This window comes from Scyliorhinus torazame, chromosome 7, assembly GCF_047496885.1.
Source record: "Scyliorhinus torazame isolate Kashiwa2021f chromosome 7, sScyTor2.1, whole genome shotgun sequence".
NCBI classification, from domain to species: domain Eukaryota; kingdom Metazoa; phylum Chordata; class Chondrichthyes; order Carcharhiniformes; family Scyliorhinidae; genus Scyliorhinus; species Scyliorhinus torazame.
In genome coordinates, this window is record NC_092713.1 from 253,293,543 (window position 1) to 253,316,873 (window position 23,331).

A 23,331-nucleotide genomic window follows, 5' to 3' on the forward strand; every position below is an offset into this window, starting at 1 on the left:
AAACGTGAAAAAGGGATGCAGATCTATTAGGCCAAGATTCTTCCCGGGATTCAGGCAACAAGGAAAATTGACCTTAGCACTTTTATATTATTTATTCAGAACCAGCATGATGTCAAAGGTTGATATTCCCATAGAATAATTGTTTAAAGGTTTCAGACTATTGCAGTCTATTCAATCTTTGAATGGAAATTTCAAGATTGGAAACATCAGCGAATTCACATTTCAATCTTCCAATGGATAAAGTTAGAGTCCTTTATTAGGTGAAAATAAACCTAGAAGCGGCAATAGGTCCAGATCAGATTATCTAAATGACATTCCTTGGTTGTTAGAAGCAGATCTCCATGCCAACTTTTCTCTTGATTTGCAGACTAGAAATACAGTGGGAGGCACCTTACTCACAGTACAAATTTATGCAGCAGTGTAGTAATGCAAAGCCGTATACCTGCTCATAGTGTGTAACAAAGTGTAATTAACACAGTTTATCAGGCTTCACTGACAACGGAAGGGCAGGTGATCAACTTCTGCAAGTTAAGGTGAGAGCTAAACTTTTCCTTCACAAATACAAATTGGCTCGTAGAGTGCTGAGTTTTTCTTCTGAATGCTGCGGTAGATAAGTTGCATAGGGTGTGGAGTTGAGGAAAGACACAGATTCAATTCCAGATGGAGAGAGAAGCTATATCCCAGTTTGCAGATGGCACAATCATTGAAGTTGAGGAGGACACTAACAGATATAGACACACTGGTGAAAAGGGCAGACTGTTGCAAGATGAAATAAAACATAAATGGTGGAAATGCTCAGCAGGTCTGGCAGCATCTGCAGAGAGAGAAACAGAGTTAATGTTTCAGGTCGAAGATCTTTCATTGGATCAGGAAGATGGACTTTATCAGATAGAAAAAGAGAGACAATGGTACCATTTTAAAGCAAAGAGAGACCTGACAATGCATGGACACAAATCTTTGAAGATCACTGAACAAGAGTGTTATAAACATTATTTTGGGGTCAGAAATTGGGTTATCCCCATTTTCTGGTTTGAGGGTCATGGCTCATGACCTGTCCGTGTATGTTTCGACTGAGGTGGCAGAATGCAAATTTAATGTACCCATTACATCTGTATGTTTGTAATATCAGGCCAAGTGAGTCCTTCACTGCTATTTTCTTCTTAATGCTGCTGGCTGCCCAGATTTGCTGTTCAGAAACTACATGGCGCAATCAGCTTACAATTCTTAAAGGCAGCCTGTCCCTTTTAAAAGGAAGCTACACTGAGGAATGATAGAAAAGTGAACACAAGGGTGGGAGGTTGATACTCCAGTGTGTTGGATGTGGTGCTTGAGGTCTTCGTGCTGAAGGTTGACAGAATAAGAGATGCCATGGTTCTGCAAGGAGCAACCAGGAGACACTCAAGGGTCACATTTAGAAGGGAGTGAAAGCAGGTAGCCAGGAAGGTAAGCTTTCTGAATCTGGAGCTGAGGATCCACAGCAATGCCACAAGAGGTTTCATGGCCTCATGGGTAGTAAATGCATCTTCACATGAGATCTTCTATCCCACAACACCATCCTCTTATGCTACTCAATGAACCACATGACCAATAAACACCCAGCAACATTCCTCGGAATTCAGGCCTCCCATCTACATATTGATATGCCACATCACCCTCTCACACCTTGACATGCTGCCTTGACATATCCCCAGCTATTCTGCTGCGGCAGCAATATGCCCCAAACATGGCATACACAACCTTTGACATTCTCTCTCTTGCAAGGTGAGGTGGCACAAAACAGGAATGAACAGAGCAGAAGAAGTGTGGGACAAGGATGCCTGCATCTCCTGAGGTCAATGGAGGAGGTGGCGTTCAGCAACATGGGGCCAGCTATGACGATTTATGTGGTGTACAGTATTGCTGCATCTGTCCCTGCCTTCTCAGCTCCCAGGTCACCCTCATCCTGCTGTCTGGCATGATGAGCAAGCTGCTGATGGTGTGACCGTGGACCTCCATGCAGTGCTCTGGGTGGGAGGTCTTGTGGCATATTGTTAGCATCCCTACCTCTGGGCCAGAAACTCTGCGTTTAAGTCCCACTTCAGGACCTAATGACCATGAAAGGTGTGGTCATAACATGGCCAAAGGGGTTGATTATCAGCCTGTAAATCCTTCCAATCCTCCTGATGCCAGCTGGTAAAGAGGGGAAGAGTTTCCTGGTCAGCCATACTGTAGAGGTCCATGGCAAATCACAGCTCCCAGGCATAATCATGGACTAATCCAGTGGAAGTCCATGGTCGCCAAGAACCTGAGAGGGCATCATATCTGAGGAAGGGGGGGGAGGTCTATCTTTGAATGCAAAACCGGTTTCAACTGACTATAAATTTTGTGAGGGCCACGAAGAATCCAGCACGAGTTTCTAGGATACAAAGTAATAACATTTATTTACAATAACATATATATATAACAGCAGCAGCAACTTCCCACACTCCTTCCTGCTGGTTCCTGAACTGGCCAGCTTTATTTATACTAGGAGTTTACTAATGGTTTCTCCGCCCCCCTCATTGGGGAAGCTGCTACTCCCACAGGATTGTGGGATTGTCATTAGTCCCCAGCCAATGGTAAGTAGGCAGGCTATAACAATAAACAATGTGGCTCTCATTCCTCTGACCACAGGGAAGGAAATCATTTGGAAAGCAGTTCCCCTTACGCATATACTTTTACAGCTTTGCAAAATAAATGCAGATTCTTTTGACAGAAAGTGAGTTTTCAGGATCTGGCCATCAGAGCACTTTGCTGTGATGGTTTACCACAATGATTGGTGGAAAAAGTAACCAATTAACAGATGTTCAATCTATGTCACTTCCTGATGAAATTTTATGTGGCTTCTAATATCTATTAGGACGCAGAACATTCAAGTTGCTTGCTTCTTTTACATACTTACAATAACTGGTAAAAACCAGTGCAGCATTGGCTTTTGACTGACTCAAAAATGGGTATTTCTTGTAGTCCTATCATCAATAATAAATGCAAAAGCATTTGAAACCATAGATAAACAACTTTCATAAAACCATTAATGATCTTGCTTTTAAACGTTTGTATTTGGCATCTGAAAAATTTACAGAAATGTATTTTGTGGTGCATTTCTCACAGTAACTAATGTTCTCATCTCCACAGAATGTATTGTATTTTTCTGGTCTGGTGATTCTGCAAATCGTGCTTCTGTGTTATTTGTCCACTCTGGAACAGGTCAGCACTCAGCTATTTTTAATTGTAGTGTTGACTGCAGTTACATTTGTTTGCCTATTTTTCATTGGGCTGTGGCCATAGTTTGCGCGGGTTGACGAAAGTTCAATTGGAAAGATGAAAACAATTCATTGGCCTAGAACTTCCGGTCAGTGGCAATGCTGGGCACCCTGGAGGATTTTTGGGCACCAACTATATTGCACATTTTTCAACTGGGACGCCTGATCCCAGAGGCAACACCAGTGAGCCAGCACACACTCTCCAGGGTAGGACCAGTGAGCGTGGAAGACAGACGTTTGGAGGACACACTGCCTTTTTTGGAGCAGCTAACAGTCAGGTAAACTTGAAATCGATCCAAGTCTTTCACTGATTCTAAGTGAGGCTGAGTGAGTGTGTGAGTGAGTGAGTGAATCTGAGTGAGTGAGTGGGTGGTGAGTGTGTGGGTGAGTAGTGTGTTTGTAGGTGGTGAGTGAGCGGTTGAGTGTGAGTGAGTGAGATGCTGAATGGATTAGTGAATGTGTGAGTGAGTGAGTTGCTAAATGAGTGAGTGGTTGTGTGAGTGTGAGTGAGTGGGTGGTGAGTTCATATGTGCTGAGTGTGTGAGTGAACGAGTGAGTGGGTGAGTGTGAGTGAGATACTGAATGGATTCTTGAGTGAGTAAGTGATAGGGTGAGTGAGTGACTGAGTTAGTGACTGATTGACTGAGTGGATGGTGAGTGTGTGGTGAGTAGTGAATGAGTGTGTGGTTAGATGAGTGAGTGACTGACTGAGTAATTGGTGAGTGGGTGTGTGAGTTTGAGTGTGAGAGCGAGTGTGAATGTTGATGTGAGAGTGGGCGTGTGAGTGTGAGTGTTTGAGTGTAGATGTGAGAATGGGGTGTGAGTAGGTGTGTGAGTGGGTGTGCGTGTGAGTGGGTGGATGTGTGAGTGGGTGTGTGAGTGAGTGAGTGAGTGATGAGGTGTGTGTGAGTGAGTGAGTGGTTGGGTGAGTGAGCGAGTGATTGGGTGAGTGATTGAGTGAGTGCAAGGGTAAATGAGTGAATCGTTAGGTGAGTGACTGACTTACTGAGTGGGTGGGGAGTGAGTGAGGGTGAGGTAGCCAATTGGATACAAAATTGGCTTGACGACAGAAGACAAAGGGTGGTTGTAAAGGGTTGTTTTTCAAACTGGAGGCCTGTGACCAGCGGTGTGCCTCAGAGATCAGTGCTGTGTCCACTGTTATTTGTTATTTATGTTAATGATTTGGATGAGAATTTAGGAGGCATGGTTAAGTAAGTTAGCAGGTGACACCGAGATAGGTGGCATAGTGGACAGAGAAGAAGGTTATTGAGGATTGCAAGGGGATCTTGATCAATTGGGCCAGTGGGCAGATGAATGGCAGATGGAGTTTAATTTAGATAAATGTGAGGTGATGCATTTTGGCAGATCGAATCGGGGCAGGACCTACTCAGTTAATGGTAGGGTATTGGGGAGAGTTACAGAACAAAGAGATCTAGGAGTACAGGTTCATAGCTCATTGAACGTGGAGACACAGGTGGACAGGGTGGTGAAGAAGGCATTTGGCATGCTTGGTTTCATTGGCCAGAACATTGAATACAGGAGTTGGGATGTCTTGTTGAAGTTGTACCAGAGTCACGAGAGTGACTCAAGAGTTGTAAGGTCACACTTGGAATACTGTGTACAGTTCTGGTCGCACTTCAGGACGTGCGACAACGCAGAATCGCCAAGCAGAAACTGATAGCCAAGTTCCGAACGCATGAATACGGCCTCAACCGGGACTTTGGATGCATGTCTCAATACATTCACCCATCCACCATCTGGCCTGGGTTTACGAAATCTTACCAACTGTCCTGGCTTGAGACAATTCACACCTCTTTAACTTGTGATTATCCCTCTCTCTTTAAGACTTAATTACCTGCAAAGACTCACATTCAAAGCATCACCTTGCATCATTGACTTTGTCTATATATGTGGTTGTGGAACCCACCTCTTCATTCACCTGATGAAGGAGCTGTGCTCCGAAAGCTAGTGATTCGAAACAAACCTGTTGGACTTTAACGTGGTGTTGTAAGGCTTCTTACTGTGTCCACCCCAGTCCAACACCGGTATCTCCACATCATCTTTCCTCAAATAATGGGGCCAAAACTGTGCACAATACTCTAGGTGTGGTCTCACCAATGCCTTGTATAGTTTCAACAATACTTCCTTACCTTTATACTCTATTTCTTCAGCTATAAATGCCAACATTCTGTTTGCTTTCTGTATTATCTGCTGTGCCGGCACGCTAGCTTTCTGTGACTCATGAACAAGGACCCCCAGATCCCTCTGCAACGGAGCATCCCATAATCTCTCCCCATTTAGATAATAAGTTGCCTCCCCATTCCGGGCAGGATCTCTTAGATGCCCCCTCCTGACTGGGGACACCCTTCCCTTTAGGCCCGATGACCAGTGGGCTTGCCTCCCTTCCTAACCCCTGAGATCCCGATTGCCCCCCTCGCAAACCCCCAGGCCATCACTGCCTTCCCCCCAGGGTTCCCTGAAACTCACCTTTTCTCCAATTTCCTCTCGATGTCGTTTCAGAAGGCTTCATGCAATGTTTCTTCGGGTCACTGCAGCGCTGTGTTTGGAGGGCTGGAGAACTGTCGACTAATCTGATTGGTCTGCAGCTCTCCAAGGTGGGATGTCCTCACAAGTGAGGGGTGGAGGCTCCCCCTATTGCCAATCAACATATGTTAGAGTGTAAAATGGCAGCAAGACTCTCGGAGTCGGTAGGGATCTGTTCCCCCTTTTCTTTCGCTGGCCAAGTCCCCACTATCATAAAAGTTCTGACCATAGATTATAAACAAAAACATCATTGCACCTGAGTAACATTAACATCAGTTGACAATCTGGTATAAACGATGGGGTAAAAAGAACATTCTACTTTCCGACAAGATAATATTTGACCATATTGTTTAGTGATTTAGTATGTAAGGACATATTGATGAGTCTGAAATCGATTTGGTCAGATATCAGAAGGACTTGCAAACTATTGTATAAATGCAGGATGAAATTTTAAAAGGTTGATGGTTTACCCAATCCTTAATGTGTCAATATAACACAAGGGCTCAACTGATGATTTGTAATGACATGTGAACTGAGATTACTGGAAATATTGAACTGTTGATTTCTCACGCTCCCTCATCATCAGCATAGCCCATTCTTCAAATGTCTATTCTCAAGGTCCAAAATCCAAATTTAGTAGCAGGAAGCTTACACTGACTGCGTACTGATTTTCCTGAACCGTACGCGGTCTTGTTTGATGTTTCTCCTTAATCAAACGACTGGATTTTCCTATTTTGGACACAGTCCCAATGGCCTCAATTTTAGGTCGGGAGGCCGGAGTGATTATAATGGGATGTTGATCGTGATTATCCCAGAGGTGGCCAATTAAGAAGCCGCCTTTGGTACTGCTGTCCAATTAAAGATGAGGGGTGGACAGTGAAGTGGGAGGCCCAATGCAAGGGCTCGCAATGATGTCAGCCCCCACTGGGAGAGTTGGGCAATTCTGAGCCAGTTGGCTGTAAATGACCTCAAAATTTGTGAGCTCTCTGCAGGATTGTGAAAAGTTTTAAATCATGACCACAGCTTTCAAGCCACTGGTGTAGAGGGATGAATGTCTCCACAGGATGGCCTGAGGCTACAGCCGTCACATCCCAGCGATGATAGAGAACAGGTGTTAAAGGACCCTCCAGTCTGCAGGCCATCTGCAATTCGATTCCAGGCTCCAACCTCACCAGTGGGACAGGGTGAGGGGGTGTTCAGCACGGTGGTGCTCTCCCCAAATTGGCGACCACCACCCGCTGGGTTGCCGGCCTCTGATTATGTCAATTCCTCCTCTCAAAAGATTGTATGGAGCTGTAAAATTGTCAGGTACCCGGTTCAAAACACTCTTTCCAGATTTTGATCCCAGTCCTGCCTCCTAATACACTTCTACAGGAACAGGAAAATCCAGCCCTTGTGGTCAATGTTTATTGAGATGCAACACATTAAACCACAGGTGCAAACTGTTCAGGTATAACAGTGAAATTAAATTGAAGTATTAATTTTAAAAGAAGAAATATCAGGAGGTAAACATGAATACTGAATTTAATTTTTCATCTTGTTGCTCTCTATATGATGCATTCAATTTAATTGGATATCTTCCTTTTCATGCAGAGTATTTTGTTCTACAGTGGCTTTCTCCAGGGTCTTTTTGTACGTAAACTATTTAATTGAAACATGGCAAATTCTCTCGTTCTCTCGGGCTTGACAAGATTATGCCCTGAGAGGTTGTTTCCTCTGACCAGAGAGTCTAGAACTAGGACTATAGTCTCAGGATAAGGCATCAATCATTGAGTACAGGGATGAGGAGAAGTTCCTTCACAACAGAGGTTTGTGAATCATTGGAATCCTCTAGCCCGGAGAATTGTGGACAGTCAGTGGATGAGTATATTCACAGCACTGAGATTTCTCAACACTAACGGTACGTTTTGCACTCATATCAGGGTGAGAATGCGAGCAGGTGAATAAATTCACTCTGCTGCTGGCCAAAGTTCCTGTTTGTGGACACCATCCTGCCCTGGGTCCACTTCCTGCAGGCAGGATTGCAGAGGAAGGGTCATCTCCCCATGCGGGGAAGACACACAATTGGGTTAAGCTCATGGCCAATTATCACAGATCGACTGGAATTTTTGTCCACAAATAGACAGCAATCCAAGCAACATTAATTGTGCACTGCCTGTACAATGCTGCCAAGGGTCCCACCGTCCATCCTTGCAAGTTTGGATCCTGGTCCTGGTGCTGTGACAAACCCAGGTTTCAACACAATTCTGGTCACAGTTACAGAGAGAGAGAGACAGATACTAATTTGCCTGAGACGTAAGAATGCATCAGCTTTGGTTAAGTACCAAAACTCCCATATATGAATCAGAAGCTCATAGGTTCAATACACATTCCACAGCATTGATATAAGTTGACACTTCTGTGCAGTATTGAGGGTGTGCTGTTAGAGATGCCATCTTTTAGATGAGAAAACAATATTCTGTCTCCCCTCATATTCTCTCTGATTTCAGCTTGTCCATGAGATCCACCTCTGTTCCCTCAAAGCTATTCCCACTAAACATCTGCTGTCAGCCAATATTGTAAACAATTCTTGTTGTTCCTCTCTCCTTTAAATGTGCTGCCATCAACCCGCTCCTTAAAAAACGAAACATGACCCCCACCTCTTTTCAACCATCATGCCTTCTCCAACCTCCCTTTCCTCTCAAAAGTCCTTCTTGCCTCCTAAATCCATTGCCATCTTTCTCAGCACTCATGTGTGAAGTTCTCTCATCAAGTTTCCACCCTGTATTTCAACAATTCTTATCAAAGTCACAAATGATGCTCTGTGTAACTGGGACAAAGATAAACTTCCCCTCCTAGTCTTTCTAGACCCACCTGCAGCCTTCAACATGGCTGACTACAACATTCTCCTCCTCTAACTCCTTTCCACTGGCAACTCGCTAGATGGGGACACACTCCACTCATTCCATTCTTATCTATTTACTGGAAGCCAGAGAATCACTTCTGTTTAGATTTCCTCTTTCAGCTTCCCACACCATTACCTCTGGTAACCTCAAGGATCTATCCTTGGTCCCTTCCCATCTCTCATCTCCATGCTGCCCCTTGGAAATAGCATCTGAGGCACAGCACTAGTTCTCACTAATGTGCTGATGATACCCAGCTCTGGTCCTCCACTGCTGCTGCGTTATCAGCCTGCTGATCCGGCATCCAGCACCCCACGAGCTAGACATTTTTTCCAATTAAACATTGGGAAGACTGATGCCATTGCTTTCTGTACTGCGCCAAACTCTGCTCCATAGCTATCAACTCCACCCCACTCCCTGGCTTAATTTTGTGATGAAGTCACTCTGATCGCAATCTTGGTGATATCCCAAGGTGGACGCCCGATCACATATTCAAGCGATCGCTAAAACTGCCTATTTTCACCGGCATAACATTGTTCAACTTCATCTCTGTCTCAACTCAGTTGCTGCTGAAACTATCATTAATGTCTTGGTTACCACTAGACACAACGGGCTGGATTCTCCGATTCTGGGGCGATGTCCCCACGCCGGCATGAAGACGCCACCGATTACCCATTTTGCTAGCGGCTAGCATGCCGGCAACGTAGAGCACCCGGCTCTAGCTGCCGATACTCCCTGGAGAATTGCCGGGTCCATGGCTGTGGGCATGGCGGCGGCCTGCAGCAGACACGTCCGGTGCTACATGGTGGGGGCCGCTCGCGGACCCGGTCCGCGAAATAGTTCTCCCCCTTTGGCCGGCTCGCGTGCCCTGGACCGCCCCCCACAGTGTCCCCAGCCCCGAATAATGGTCCCCCCCCTGCCCGTGGATCAGCCCTCCCACGACTGTGGCGGCGCTGGACTGAGTCCACAGCCACCACACCGAGTTCCCGAGAGGCTGGGACCACACGCAACACACGCCGTCAGGAACATGACCGGTCAGGAGCGGAGCATCGGGGTGGGGGGGGGGGGGGCTCAGGCAATGTCCTGAGGCCTGAGGCACGATCAATTTGACGAAAGACGAAAGTTGAATCCAAACTGAGGCTTTATTGGTATCAGATGTGTGGCCTCCCACAGCAGCTGGTGAAATGGCTGCGAGCTGGAGGACACGCATATTTATACCCCGCCTCCTGGGCGGAGCCAGCAGGCAGGGGCCACAGGCGAACCTGTAGTGCAGGTTCTACTGTACATCCTCTAATATAAGTACAACAGTGGTTTACCACAAGGCCATCGATACGTGGCGTGCCGTACTCATAGAGCACACCTGCTTGGAGGGGGCAGAGCATCACAAAAGCGGTGCCGCCCCCAATTTAGTCAGAAACCGGGATTCTCCGGCTGATCACCGAACCCGATTTTGCCATTGGCGACCAGAGAATCCAGCCTAACGATTCCAATGCACACCCAGCTGGTGTCCCACATTTATCCTCCATAAACATGACATCATTCAAAACTGTGCTCTTATATCTTAACTTGCAGCTAAGCCCCATTCTCCAATAAACCCTGTACTCATTGATCTACATTGGTTCCAGGTCATTTGGATTATAAAATTTGCATCTTTGTTTTCCTTTTTTGTTATTATTCATTTTCAGGATGTGGGTATCGCTGGCTAGTTCAGGATTTATTGCCCATCCGCAACTGCCCTTAAGAAGTAGGTAGTGAGCTACCTTCTTGAGGCGCTGCAGTCCATGTGGTATAGGTACATCCATAGTGTGTGAGAGAGAGAGTTTCAGTATTTTGACCCAGCGACAGTGAAGGAGTGGTGATGCATTTCCAAATCAGGGGCGTCATTCTCCGACCCCCCAGAGGGTCGGAGAATGGCCGTTGGCCGCCGTGAATCCCGCCCCCGCCGGTTGCCGAAGTCTCCGAAGGGAGAAAAGTCGGCGGGGCGTTAATGGCGCCGCTGCCGCGGAGAATGTCACGGGTCTGCGCAAGGCAGCCGATTTTCGGCCTGCCAATATTCTCCCTTCCGGATGGGCCGAAGTCCCATCGACGTGATGACCGTTCACGTCGACGTAAATTAAACCTCCTTTTCATCGGCGTGACCCGGTGCTCCAGGCTCACGCCGGCCAGCGTGGAGGTGAGTGACGGCCTGGAGGGTTGGCTCTGGGCAGGCAATGGCGTGGCCGCAGTCTGAATGCGTGAGGAGAGGTGTGTCTCGGGTTGTGTGTGTGTGTGTGCGGCGGGGGGGGGGGGGGTGGTTAGAGTAGGCTGGGCTCCGGGGGAGTGCCGGGAGGGGGTCCGTGCCGGGGTGGAGGTTGGGGGGGGGGGTCCGTGCGGGGGTGGAGGTTGGGGGGGGGTCCGTGCTGGGGTGGAGGTAGGGGGGGGTCCGTGCCGGGGTGGAGGTTGGGGGGGGGGGTCCGTGCCGGGGTGGAGGTTGGGGGGGGTCCGTGCTGGGGTGGAGGTTGGGGGGGGGTCCGTGCTGGGGTGGAGGTTGGGGGGGGGGGTCCGTGCCGTGCCGGGGTGGAGGTCGGGGGGGGTCCGTGCTGGGGTGGAGGTTGGGGGGGGGTCCGTGCCGTGCCGGGGTGGAGGTTGGGGGGGGGGTCCGTGCTGGGGTGGAGGTTGGGGGGGGGGGTCCGTGCCGGGGTGAGGTTGGGGGGGGTGCGTGCCGTGCCGGGGTGGAGGTTGGGGGGCGTTCTGTGCTGGGCTGGAGGTTGGCGGGGGGGGCCGTGCCGGGGTGGAGGTTGGGGGGGGGGTCCGTGCCGGGGTGGAGGTTGGGGGGAGGTCTGTGCCGGGGTGGAGGTTGGGGGGTGTCCGTGCCAGGGTGGAGGTTGGGGGGGGGGGGGTCCGTGCTGGGGTGGAGGTTGGGGGGGGTCCGTGCTGGGGTGGAGGTTGGGGGGGGGTCCGTGCCGGGGTGGAGGTTGGGGGGGGGTCCGTGCCGGGGTGGAGGTTGGGGGTGGGTCCGTGCTGGGGTGGAGGTTGGGGGGGGGTCCGTGCCGGGGTGAGGTTGGGGGGGGTCCGTGCCTGCCGGGGTGGAGGTTGGGGGGGGTCCGTGCCGGGGTGGAGGTTGGGGGGGGGTCCGTGCTGGGGTGGAGGTTGGGGGGGGGGGTCCGTGCCGGGGTGGAGGTTGGGGGGGGGGGTGGTCCGTGCCGGGGTGGAGGTTGGGGGGGGGTCCGTGCCGAGGAGGGGGATGGGAGGGCAAGTGAGTTGGTCCACCTGGCCAGGTGCCAGCCTCCAACAGTTGGACCCATGCGGTCCATGCCACCTGGCTGGGGGGAGGAGGGGATATGGGCAATGATGACATGTCGTCGTTCCCCTCCCCCCCACCAGGCCGTCATGTTTTCATATCATCCAGCGATGTTGGCCGCCGTGGTGGCAGCCGCTCATGTCTATGTTGCCCTGGATGAGGAGGAGGAGGAGGAGGAGTGTGCCAGAGAGGCGGCGCAGGCTGCCGCAGAGGGGCAGGCGGCAGCCGCCCAGGCTGGAGGGACACCTGACCGACAGGACGAGGAGGGGGAGGAGGACGTCGCGGCCCCACGGCAACGGAGGCACCCGAGGGCGCCCCGTGTGTACCGGCCCCGGCAGTCATACCAGGACCTCACGGACCGGGAATGCAGGAGGAGACTCCGGATGAGCCGGGAAACCGTGGCACACATCTGCCACCTGCTGGCACACCTGTCACCGCGTGGCACTGGCGGGGGACACCCTCTCCCCGTGTCCGTCAAGGTTACGGTGGCCATGAACTTTTATGCAACGGGGTAATTCCAGGCACCAAGTGGGGACCTGTCCGGCATATCGCAGACATCGGTGCACCGGTGCATCCGGGCAGTGACAGATGCCCTATATGCCATGGCGCACCGCTACATCCGCTTCCCCGTGGACCGGGCCAGCCAAGATACCCGGGCCGTGGGCTTCTCTGCCGTGGCCGGGTTCCCCATGGTCCAGGGCGCGATCGATGGGATGCACGTCGCCGTGCGGCCACCTGCAGATAACAGGGCCGTGTTCACTAATAGGAAGGGGACCTATTCGATGAACGTACAGGTGGTCTGCGACCACCGCATGATGATCCTGCACGTCTGCGCCCGTCACCCAGGCAGTGTACACGACTCATTCGTGTTGTCGCGGTCATCCATCCCCGGCATGTACGAGGGACGCCATCCCCGGCTGAGGGGCTGGTTGCTGGGCGACGGGCTACCCATTGCGATCGCGGCTGATGACGCCTTTACGGAGGCCACGCAATGAGGCAGAGAACCGCTACAATGATGCCCATGTAGCGACAACGGGAGTGATAGAGAGGTGCTTTGGCGTGCTGAAGATGCGTTTCAGGTGCCTGGACCTCTCTGGGGGCGCCCTCCAGTATCGGTCAGATAGGGTCGGCCGCATCATTGTGGTGTGCTGCGTCCTGCACAACATAGCCCAGCAGAGGGGCGATGTGCCGCAGGCAGAGGAGGGCGGAGTGGAGGAGCAGCAGGAAGAGGCCCAGTCCTCCCCAGATGAGGGGGATGGGGGCAATGGTCAGGGCAGACGGGGTAGACACAGGCGGGTGGCTGTCCACCGTTACCGGCTGGCCCAGCGGGCACGGGACAGACTGATAGACGCCCGCTTCACTGACTAGATGGGCGTGGGAATCGGGTAGTATGGCCACAGACCGCACACCATGGCAACAGCCGACCACCCACACCCCCCACCCATCCACCCACCCAGCACCCTCACCCCCCTCCCCAACCCCACCCACCCCACCCGCATGCACACCAGCCCCCCCCCCCCATTGCCGATCCACCTGCGGCACAACGGGCCGGGCTCACACAGTTGCGGGTGGACGCGTGTCTATCGCAGGCCACGGAGGATGATGACAACCCGCCCTGCGATGAGCTCCTGGCTCTACATCGTTGGACTATATCTGACCCATGGCTACAGTACCACCATCCATCCGGACCATCCCTGCATGCGGCTGTGACACTGCAGCGCACGGTCCCGTCCTCTGGCCGGGGGATGTTGATGGCGGCCCAGGGGGAAGGGGGCAGACTCACCTGGGGCTGAGGTAAGACCACCCCTCACATACACACTTGCGCTCAACGTACACGACACCCCCGCACACTTTGGACAGAGCACAAAGGCAGCTTCGGTAGGTGTAACATTGACTTTAATAACCAAAGGAGTTCATGCACGTGCCCTAGCCCCTAAAACTCATCTGTGCCCTGCACCCGTGCCAACTTACTCGGTGTCTAATTGTTTGGCCTTACGGTCCCTTTGACTACGTCTACGTGGTTCCCCAGACGGTACAGCAGAACTGGAGGTGGACTCCTGTGATTCCTGCCCTCTGACACTGGATCCCTTTGGCGGCCGTTTCCTGTGGCGTCCTGGCCTAGATGGGCCAGGCTGCGGCCCGGGCGACTGGGATGGCGAGCTGCCAGCCTGTCCTGCCCGTTGCCCACCCGATGCACCTGGGACGGAAGGGGGGGAGTCCGAGGTGTCGCGGTGTACCGGGACCTCCCCTACAGAGGGAGCCGGGACGGACCACACCACCTCCTCCTCCCTCGGGGTGCCCGATGGCCCCCAGGCCTCTACATGGGTGGGGGATGCGAACGGACTGGCCATCCGACGCCCCCCCGACATCTGGCGCTGCCAGTCCTGGAGGCCCATGCTGGTATCGACAGGGGTCTGCAGGTTTGCAGCTATGGAGCCCAGGGGGTTGGCAAACCCTGTCTGTGACAGTGCGACACCGGCTCGCACATGGCCACTGGCGCCGATGCCCTCAGCGATGGCCTGCAGAGACTGGGCCATGGCCTGCTGAGACTGGGCCATGGCCTGCAGAGACTGGGCTATGGCGTTGAGCACCTCTGCCATCTGGCGCTGGCACTGGCTCATGGCCTCCTGTGAGAGGGCAGCCATTTCCTGGGCCACAGACGGCGCCTGCACGGAAGGCCCCAGGCCTCGCAAACCGTTCCCCATGTCTGACACCGTCGCACCCATTGCCTCCACCGCGGACGCCACCCGTGCGGTGTCAGCCTGGGTGGCACGTATGACCGGCACCACTCCCAGCTCCTGGACGCGGATGGACTCCTCCACCTGCGACCGCAGCCGCCGCAAGCCGCCCATCACCCTCTTCGCTCGTCTCCGGGTCGGTGGTTGCATCGGATCTATGTGTGGGTGTGGTAACTGCAGGAACCCGGGATCCATCTGGGCGGCAGATGTTCGCTTGGGCTGGGCTGCCCTCCGACCGCCCAGTCGCTCTGCTGCTCCTACCTCCACCTGCTGTCCCGGGACGGCTGTGTTGTGCGCACCAGTGAGTGTACCAGACGCCTCATCACTAAAGTGCCCAACCGTGGTGAGTGTTTCTGCGATGGTGGAGGGTGTTGGTGACAGCAGTGGCGTTGTGTCGTGCTCTTCGTCCCACTCTGAGTCCATGGCACTTTGGGGTGGGGGTTCGTCTCCACCCATCCATTCTGAGTCACTGTCCGGTATTTCGTCTTCCTGGGTAGTGCTGTCCCGGGTAGGGGTGTCCTGGGTAGTGGTGTCCTGGGTAGTGGTGTCCTGGGTAGTGGTGTCCTGGCTCGGATGTGGCTGCCCCCCTCGTCGCTGGGTGGTCGCTCCCGCACGTGACGGGGGTGTTGTCTCCCTGTTGCTCCAGGTCTCTCCGTCTCCCGTGGTCTCCGAGGGGCATCCTGCGGGCGTCGCATGCTGGAGGGTCCGGGTCTCTCCGTCTCCCGTGGTCTCCGAGGGGCATCCTGCGGGCGTCGCATGCTGGAGGGTCCGGGTCTCTCCGTCTCCCGTGGTCTCCGAGGGGCATCCTGCGGGCGTCGCATGCTGGAGGGTCCGGGTCTCTCCGTCTCCCGTGGTCTCCGAGGGGCATCCTGCGGGCGTCGCATGCTGGAGTGTGCGGGTCTTTCCATCTCCTGTGGTCTCCGAGGGGCATCCTGCGGGCGTCGCATGCTGGAGGGTGCGGGTCTCTCCGTCTCCTGTGGTGTCCGAGGGGCATCCTGCGGGCGTCGCATGCTGGAGGGTGCGGGTCTCTCCGTCTCCTGTGGTCTCCGAGGGGCATCCTGCGGGCGTCGCATGCTGGAGGGTGCGGGTCTCTCCGTCTCCTGTGGTCTCCGAGGGGCATCCTGCGGGCGGTCTGCATCTGCGGGGATGGGTGCCTGGACGTTTGGTCCTGGGATACACAATGAAGCATGCATGGTTAGACATCAGGCAGTGATCAGGTGATACGGGGGAGGGGGATATAGGGGAGGGGGGATATGGGGGATATGGGGGAGGGGGGATATGGGGGATATGGGGGAGGGGGGATATGGGGGAGGGGGGATATGTGGGAGGGGGGATATGGGGGTTATGGGGGAGGGGGGATATGGGGAGGGGGGATTTGGGGGATATGGGGGAGGGGGGATATGGGGGAGGGGGGATATGGGGGATATGGGGGAGGGGGATATGGGGGGGATATGTGGGATATGGGGAGGGGGGATATAGGGAGGGGGGATATGGGGGAGGGGGGATATGGAGGAGGGGGGATATGGGGGATATGGGGGAGGGGGGATATGGGGAGGGGGGATATGGGGGAGGGGGGGATATGGGGGATATGGGGAGGGGGGATATGGGGGGGGATATGGGGGAGGGGGGATATGGGGGATATGGGGGAGGGGGGATATGGGGGAGGGGGGATATGGGGAGGGGGATATGGGGGAGGGGGGATATGGGGGAGGGGGGATATGGGGGAGGGGGGATATGGGGGAGGGGGGATATGGGGAAGGGGGGATATGGGGAGGGGGGGGTATGGGGGAGGGGGCATATGGGGAGGGGGGATATGGGGAGGCTCACCCTGCCTGCTCTGACGAGGTCGTTCACCTTCTTGTGGCACTGGGTGCCTGTCCGTGGTGTCAGGGCCACAGCGGTGACGGCCTCTGTCACTTCCCTCCACAGACGCCGGCTGTGGCGTGGGGCAACTCTGCGTCCGTGCCCGGGATACAGGGCGTCCCTCCTCTGCTCCACCACGTCCAGGAGCGCCTCCACATCGCGTGACTCGAACCTCGGGGCTGAGCGACGGCCAGCCATCCAGTTGGGTGTTGCGGTTGGGTGTTGCGGTCGGGTGGGGGGGAGCAGCGCGGCCTTATGAGCCGTCACGCCGTGCAGCGCGTATGACGCTGCACGGCGTGAACCACTGCGCAAGCGCGGATCCCGTTACGTCGCTGCTAGCCCATTTCGGGCCGGAGACTATCGACCCATTTTTCCGACGTGACGCAAGTCGGATTTGCGCCGTTTTTTGCGCCGATCGGCGGACTTTCCGCCGATAATGGAGAATTTCGCCCCAGGATAGTGAGTAACTTGGGGGGGGGAATTTCCAGATGATGCTGTTCCCATGTGTCTGCTGCTTATGTCCTTCTAGATGATAGAGGTCACAGTTTGGAAGGTGCTGCCTAAGATGATTTGGTGAGTTCCTGCAGTGCACCTTGTAGATGGTACACATAGCTGCCACTCTGCATCGGTGATGGAAGGAGTGAATGTTTGTGGATTGGGTATTAATCAAATGGGTTATGGGGCTTATTGAGTGTTGTTGGAGCTGTGCTCATCCAGGCAAGTCGAGAGTATTTCATTGCACTCCTGACGCCTTGTAGATGGTGGACAGGCTTTGGGGAGTCAGGTGGTGAGTTACTCTCCATAGGATTACCAGCCTCTGACATACTCGTATAGACATGCTATTTATATAGCTCTCTCCCACCCATGTCCCCCCTCCCCCCACATCTACATCTGTCACAGCTTACCCTCTGATTTGAGTTTCTCTGCTGTTTGACCTTTCACAGCTCTTATTCTCTCTGGGTCTGCCATTAGCACTCTTTTGCCTTGGTTTCTGTGGCTATGACTCATCTTTCATTCCCTCACCCTACAGTATATATATATCCCACTTACTTTGCCTTTTAGCCTTGACAACGGGTCATCTGGACTTGAAATGTTAGCTCCTTTCTCTCCTTACAGATGCTGCCAGACCTCCTGCGATTTTCCAGCATTTTCTCTTTTGGTTTCAGGGGTGGGATTCTCCGACCCCCCCGCCGGGTCAGCGAATCGCCGGGGGGCAGCGTGAATCCCGCCCCGCCGCTCCGGCGCCGGCTGCCGAATTCTCTGGAGCCGGTTTATCGGCGGGGACGGGAATCACGTCGTGCCGGTCGGGACCATTGGCAGTGGCCCCCCAGGTGATTCTCTGCCCTGCAATGGGCCGAGCGGCTGCCTGTTTTTGGCCGGTCCCGCCAGCGTAAGTCAAACCAGGTCCGTACCGGCGGGACCTGGCAAGCGGCCTGCAGAGTCCTCGGGGGGAGGGCACGGGGGGATCTGGCCCCGGGGGGTGCCCCCGCGGTGGCCTGGCCCGCGATCAGGGCCCACCGATCCGCGGGCGGGCTTGTGCCGCGGGGGCACTCTTTCCCTTCCCGCCGGCTGCTGTCAACCTCAGTCATGGCCGGCGCGGACAAGAAACCCCTGCGCAAGCGCTGGGATGACGCCAGCACACGCTGGCGCTCCCACACATGCACCAACCCGCGCTGGCCGGCGGAGACCCTTTGCCGCTGGTTGGCGCGGGGCCAAACCGTTCCGCGCCGGCTGGCGTGGCGCCATCTCCGGCGCCGCCGGCCGAGCCCCTGAAGGTGCAGAGGATTCCGCACCTTCCGGGCGACCCGACGCCGGAGTAGTTCACGCCACTCCTCAGCAGCGGTACGGCCCGCCCCGCCGGGTAGAGGGGAATCCCGTCCCAGATTCCAGCATAAAAGCAATAATTTGCTTTTATTTATATAGCTGGTTCAGTTGAGTTTCTGGTCAATGGTAACTGCAAGGAGGCTGATAGTGGGGGATACAGCCAATGTCATTGAATGTCAAGAGGAGATGATTAGATTCTCTCTTGTCGGAGATGGCCATTGCCTGGCAATTGTTTGACGCGAATGTTACTTGACACTTATCAGCCTGAGCCTGGATATTGTCCAGGTCTTGCTACATAAGAACATAGGGACATAAGAACTAGGAGCAGGAGTAGGCCATCTGGCCATTCGAGCCTGCTCCGCCATTCAATTAGATCATGGCTGATGTTTTGTGGACTCAGCTCCACTTTCCGGCCCGAACACCATAACCCTTAATCCCTTTATTCTTCAAAAAACTATCTATCTTTATCTTGAAAACATTTAATGAAGGAGCCTCAACTCCTTCACTGGGCAGGGAATTCCATAGATTCACAACTCTTTGGGTGAAGAAGTTCCTCCTAAACTCAGTCCTAAATCTACTTCCCTTTATTTTGAGGCTATGCCACCTAGCTCTGCTTTCACCCACCAGTGGAAACAACCTCCCCGCATCTATCCTATCTATTCCCTTCATAATTTTATATTTTTCTGTAAGATCCCCCTGCATCCTTCTAAATTCCAACGAGTGCAGTCCCAGTCTACTCAACCTCTCCTCATAATCCAACCCCTTCAGCTCTGGGATTAACCTAGTGAAACTCCTCTGCACACCCTCCAGCGCCAGTATGTCCAAGGAAACCAAAACTGAACCCGATACTCCAGGTGTGGCCTCACTAACACCTTATACAGTTGCAGCATAACCTCCCTCATCTTAACCTCCATCCCTCTAGCAATGAAGGACAAAACTCCATTCGCCTTCTTAATCACCTGTTGCACCTGTAAACCAACTTTTTGCAACTCATGCACTAGAACACCCAGGTCCCTCTGCACAGCAGCACGTTTTAGTATTTTATCATTTAAATAATAATCCCTTTTGCTGTTATTCCTACCATAATGGATAACCTCCCATTTGTCAACATTGTATTCCGTCTGCCAGACCCTAGCCCATTCACTCCAAATCGCTCTGCAGACTTCCAATAGCCTCTGCACTTTTTGCTTTACCACTCCTCTTAGTGTTGTATGCAAACTTGGACACATTGCCCTTGGTCCCCAACTCCAAATCATCTATGTAAATTGTGAACAATTGTGGGTCCAACACTGATCCCTGAGGGACACCACTAGCTACTGATTGTCAACCAGAGGAACACCCATTAATCCCCACTCTTTGTTTTCTATTAATTAACCAATCCTCTATCCATGTTACTACTTTACCCTTAATGCCATGCATCATTATCTTATGCAGCAACCTTTTGTGTGGCACCTTGTCAAGAGCTTTCTGGAAATCTAGATATACCACATCCATTGGCTCCCCGTTATCTACCGCACTGGTATTGTCCTCAAAAAATTCCACTAAATTAGTTTGGCACGACCTGCCCTTTATGAACCCATGCTGGATGGACAATTTCCATCCAGATGCCTTGCTATTTCTTCCTTGATGATAGATTCCAGCATCTTCCCTACTACCGAAGTTAAGCTAACTGGCTATATGGACACAGATTGCCTCAGTATCTGAGGAGTCATGAATGGTACTGCACATTGTGTAATCATCAGCGAACATGCCCATTTCTGACCTTATAATGGAAGGAAGATCTTTGGTGAAGCGACTGAAGATAGTTAGGACTAGGGTTGAAGAACTCCTGCAGTGATGTCCTAGGACGGAATAATTGACCTCCAACAACCACAGCCATCTTCCTTTGTGTCAGATATGACTACAACCAGCGGAGGTTTCTCAACTGATTACCATTGACTGCAGCTTTGATAGAGTTGCTTGATGCTGCACTTGATCAAATGCCACCTTGATGTCAAGGGTAGTCACTCTCACCTGACCTCTAGAGTTTAACTCTTTTGTCCATGTTTGAACGAACACTGTAATGAAGTCAGAAGCTGAGTGGTCCTGGTAGAACCCAAATTAACATCAGCATTATTGCTGAGTAAGTGCTGCTTGATAGTACTGTCCGTAACACCTTCCATCACTTTGCCAATGATCAAGATGTTATAACCTGCCTGCTTACCATTGGCTGGGGACTAATGACAATCCCACAATCCTGTGGGAGTATGAGCTTCCCCAATGAGAGGGGCGGAGAAACCATTAGTAAACTCCAAGTATAAATAAAGCTGGCCAGTTTGGAACCAGCAGGAAGGAGTGTGCAGCAAAAACAAGAGTAGAACGATTTGTTGGATTTGTCTTTTTGGACGGGACATGTCTGGACAATCTTTCACATTGCTGGATAAATTCCAGTGTGGTAGCTGTACTGGAACAGCTTGGCTTGGTCCTGTTTCCTGCACAGAGGAGATCCGCTCGCCAGTGCAGGAAGAAATCAAGGAACCATTTCAAAATGCCACCCCAATCCCGAGACTCCACTAGCGTAACCCCTGGACCCCACAACTCACCTATAACGGGGTCATCGACTGCCCCCCCTCCAACCCCAACCCCGCACCCCTCCCGGCCCGATCCCTGGTACGGGCAAAATCTATAACAATATTGTGAGTAAGCCTACACCACACTGACTGCAGCAGTTCAAGAAGGCAGCTCACCACCACCTTCTCAAGGTAAATTAGGGTGGTAAATGAATGCTCACCCAGCCAGTGACATCCACATCCAGTGAATGAATTAAAAAAGGAGTTTACGTTTCATCTGACAATGCAGCACTAGCTCAGTATTGTACTGGAATGTCAACCTTGATTTCTGTAAATGGAAAAGATCCCATAAGTGATTGATCTTCTGCGCCAGTGCCTTTATGGCTTTTTTAACATAGATTCTGGAAAGAAATTTCCACTTTAAGTCACACATGACATAAGCAGCTCAAATGGTACACGCTACAAATACTTTTACTAGTTAGGGCAAGTTTTTGTAGTAACACGTTTAAGAAAGATTGCCCATTGCATATATTGATCAAATAACAGGTTGTAACGTAGGAAATTACAATTTATAAATAGTTGAAGAAGGGAAATCATTTAAGTGCCAGAAAAGAACATGAATGGGTAAAATATTAATCATTTCTTTTATGTTCTTTAATTATTTTCTTCCTTTGTCCTTATTGGCGTTTTATTATTTCTCTTCTTTGAGATAATCACAGATTTGAACCTTTTTAGGGACTGCAGTTAGGAGATAGGATTAAATATTCTGGGTGCGATGCAACAGGACAAAAACAGAGTCCCGTTTCGGGCGGGTTGAGTGGTGGGTTTCCCGGCGCCCGAAGTACTGAGAAAGACCACGCTATGCAACAGCACTTTGCCGGGTTTTTTTGGTCTCGGCAGGGAACGCCCCGGCATGGCCGCACTTGCATCATTTCCTGCGTGAACCAGTGCTAAATGGTGCACTGGAGCGGTCTTCCAGGCGAGGCCGTTAGTTCCCGGACCCTGGAGGAATTCGGCACAGACATATTTAACTAAACCTAATGGCTCATTTAAATATGCTAATCTGGGTCTAACCCAGTGAAGGCGAGATTCAGATCGTGACGTTTCGCCAGATTCCGTTGACAGGCACAAGAAAGAAAATTGCCGCAGGAAAGACTGGAGGAAGGTAAAATAAAAAAATGTATTTGCGGGCAGCATGGTGGCGCAGTGGTTAGTACGGTGGCCTCACGGCGCAAAGGTCCCAAGTTCGATCCCGGCTTTGGATCACTGTCTGTGTGGAGTTTGCACATTCTCCCTGTGTTTGCGTGGTTATCGCCCCCACAACCCAAAAAATGTGGAAGGTAGGTGGATTGGCCACGCTAAATTGCCCCTTAATTTGGAAAAAAATGAATTGGGTACTCTAAATTTAAAGAGAAAAAAAGATTTATTTAAGGAGGAAAAATCAAGATGATAGATGTTTGTCCAAGTTAAAAACCAGGATCTGAAGAATAAACATATGGACTCAAAACATTGACTCTACTTTCTGTTCTTCCCTAGCCCTGCAGCCAAGTGCTAGATTGCTCTCGGCTCAGCACCTGCCAACGATTAATGAATCCGATTAGGACGAGCTGCAGGATAATAATATAAAATTCCCTCGAAGGTACGATGGTAATTCTCATGCTGCATCAGAGGGTGACTATCTGCAATCTATTTGTCAGCTAGCAAAGCCAACAGTTCATGTACCACAGGATAGCTCATACATATAATAGCGGCACTAAGTTAATAAAAGAGCTGTTTGGGGGTTGGTGGGCGGATGTGATCGCTGTTATTATAGGGACTGACATATCTTGCTGATTATTGTTTATTGTTGATGGGTGTAAATGTGGGAGAAAATGTGAAAAAGGAGGAGAATAAAAATATATTTTTTTTAAAGTTAATAAAAGAGCAATATTTTACAAAAATATTTTGTTTCTCACAAATTTCCTCTTCAGAAGTTTTACAAAACGAAATGAGCTTCCTTGAATTGAAATTATGGAAGTCAGGCTCAAGGCGATGTAACACTAATCCAAGCACAGAGACAATGAGAGTCTCAAACACTAAGATGAATTTTATAAAGCTCAACAAGGCTTGGCCTCAGCCATCCAGGGAAATTATTCTGAATGGTATGGTCCAGAGGATGCATAGAAAGCTACAAACACCATTTGCTTCATCGGTCAGTGATGCTGGATTCAAACAGCTGGACCCTATGGAGCATTTCAACAATACCCTCAGAACCTTGACAGGCTCTCAGATCCCCCAAGGAAATAACATAACAGATAAGCAGATCATGATTAGCAATTGGTTGTCTCACTGCAAAGATGCCTGGAAAGACGACCCAAAGGGAGCCAGCTC

General features: G+C 51.8%; 1 protein-coding gene across 2 annotated transcripts in view; it reads left to right on the top strand.

Moving 5' to 3' along the window:
* The first annotated feature begins 415 nt into the window (after nt 1–415).
* Nucleotides 416–23,331, top strand: part of LOC140427472 (interleukin-8-like) — a 121,760-nt gene continuing 98,844 nt past the window's right edge. The window contains exons 1-3 of one of the 2 annotated variants that reach the window (XM_072512992.1): nt 416–533; nt 3,154–3,225; nt 22,498–22,600. The gene's annotated coding sequence lies outside the window, so the exon portion shown is untranslated. Of the gene's footprint in view, nt 534–3,153; nt 3,226–3,432; nt 3,560–22,497; nt 22,601–23,331 lie in introns of those variants that run through there. The other variant, XM_072512993.1, reaches the window with a different exon arrangement.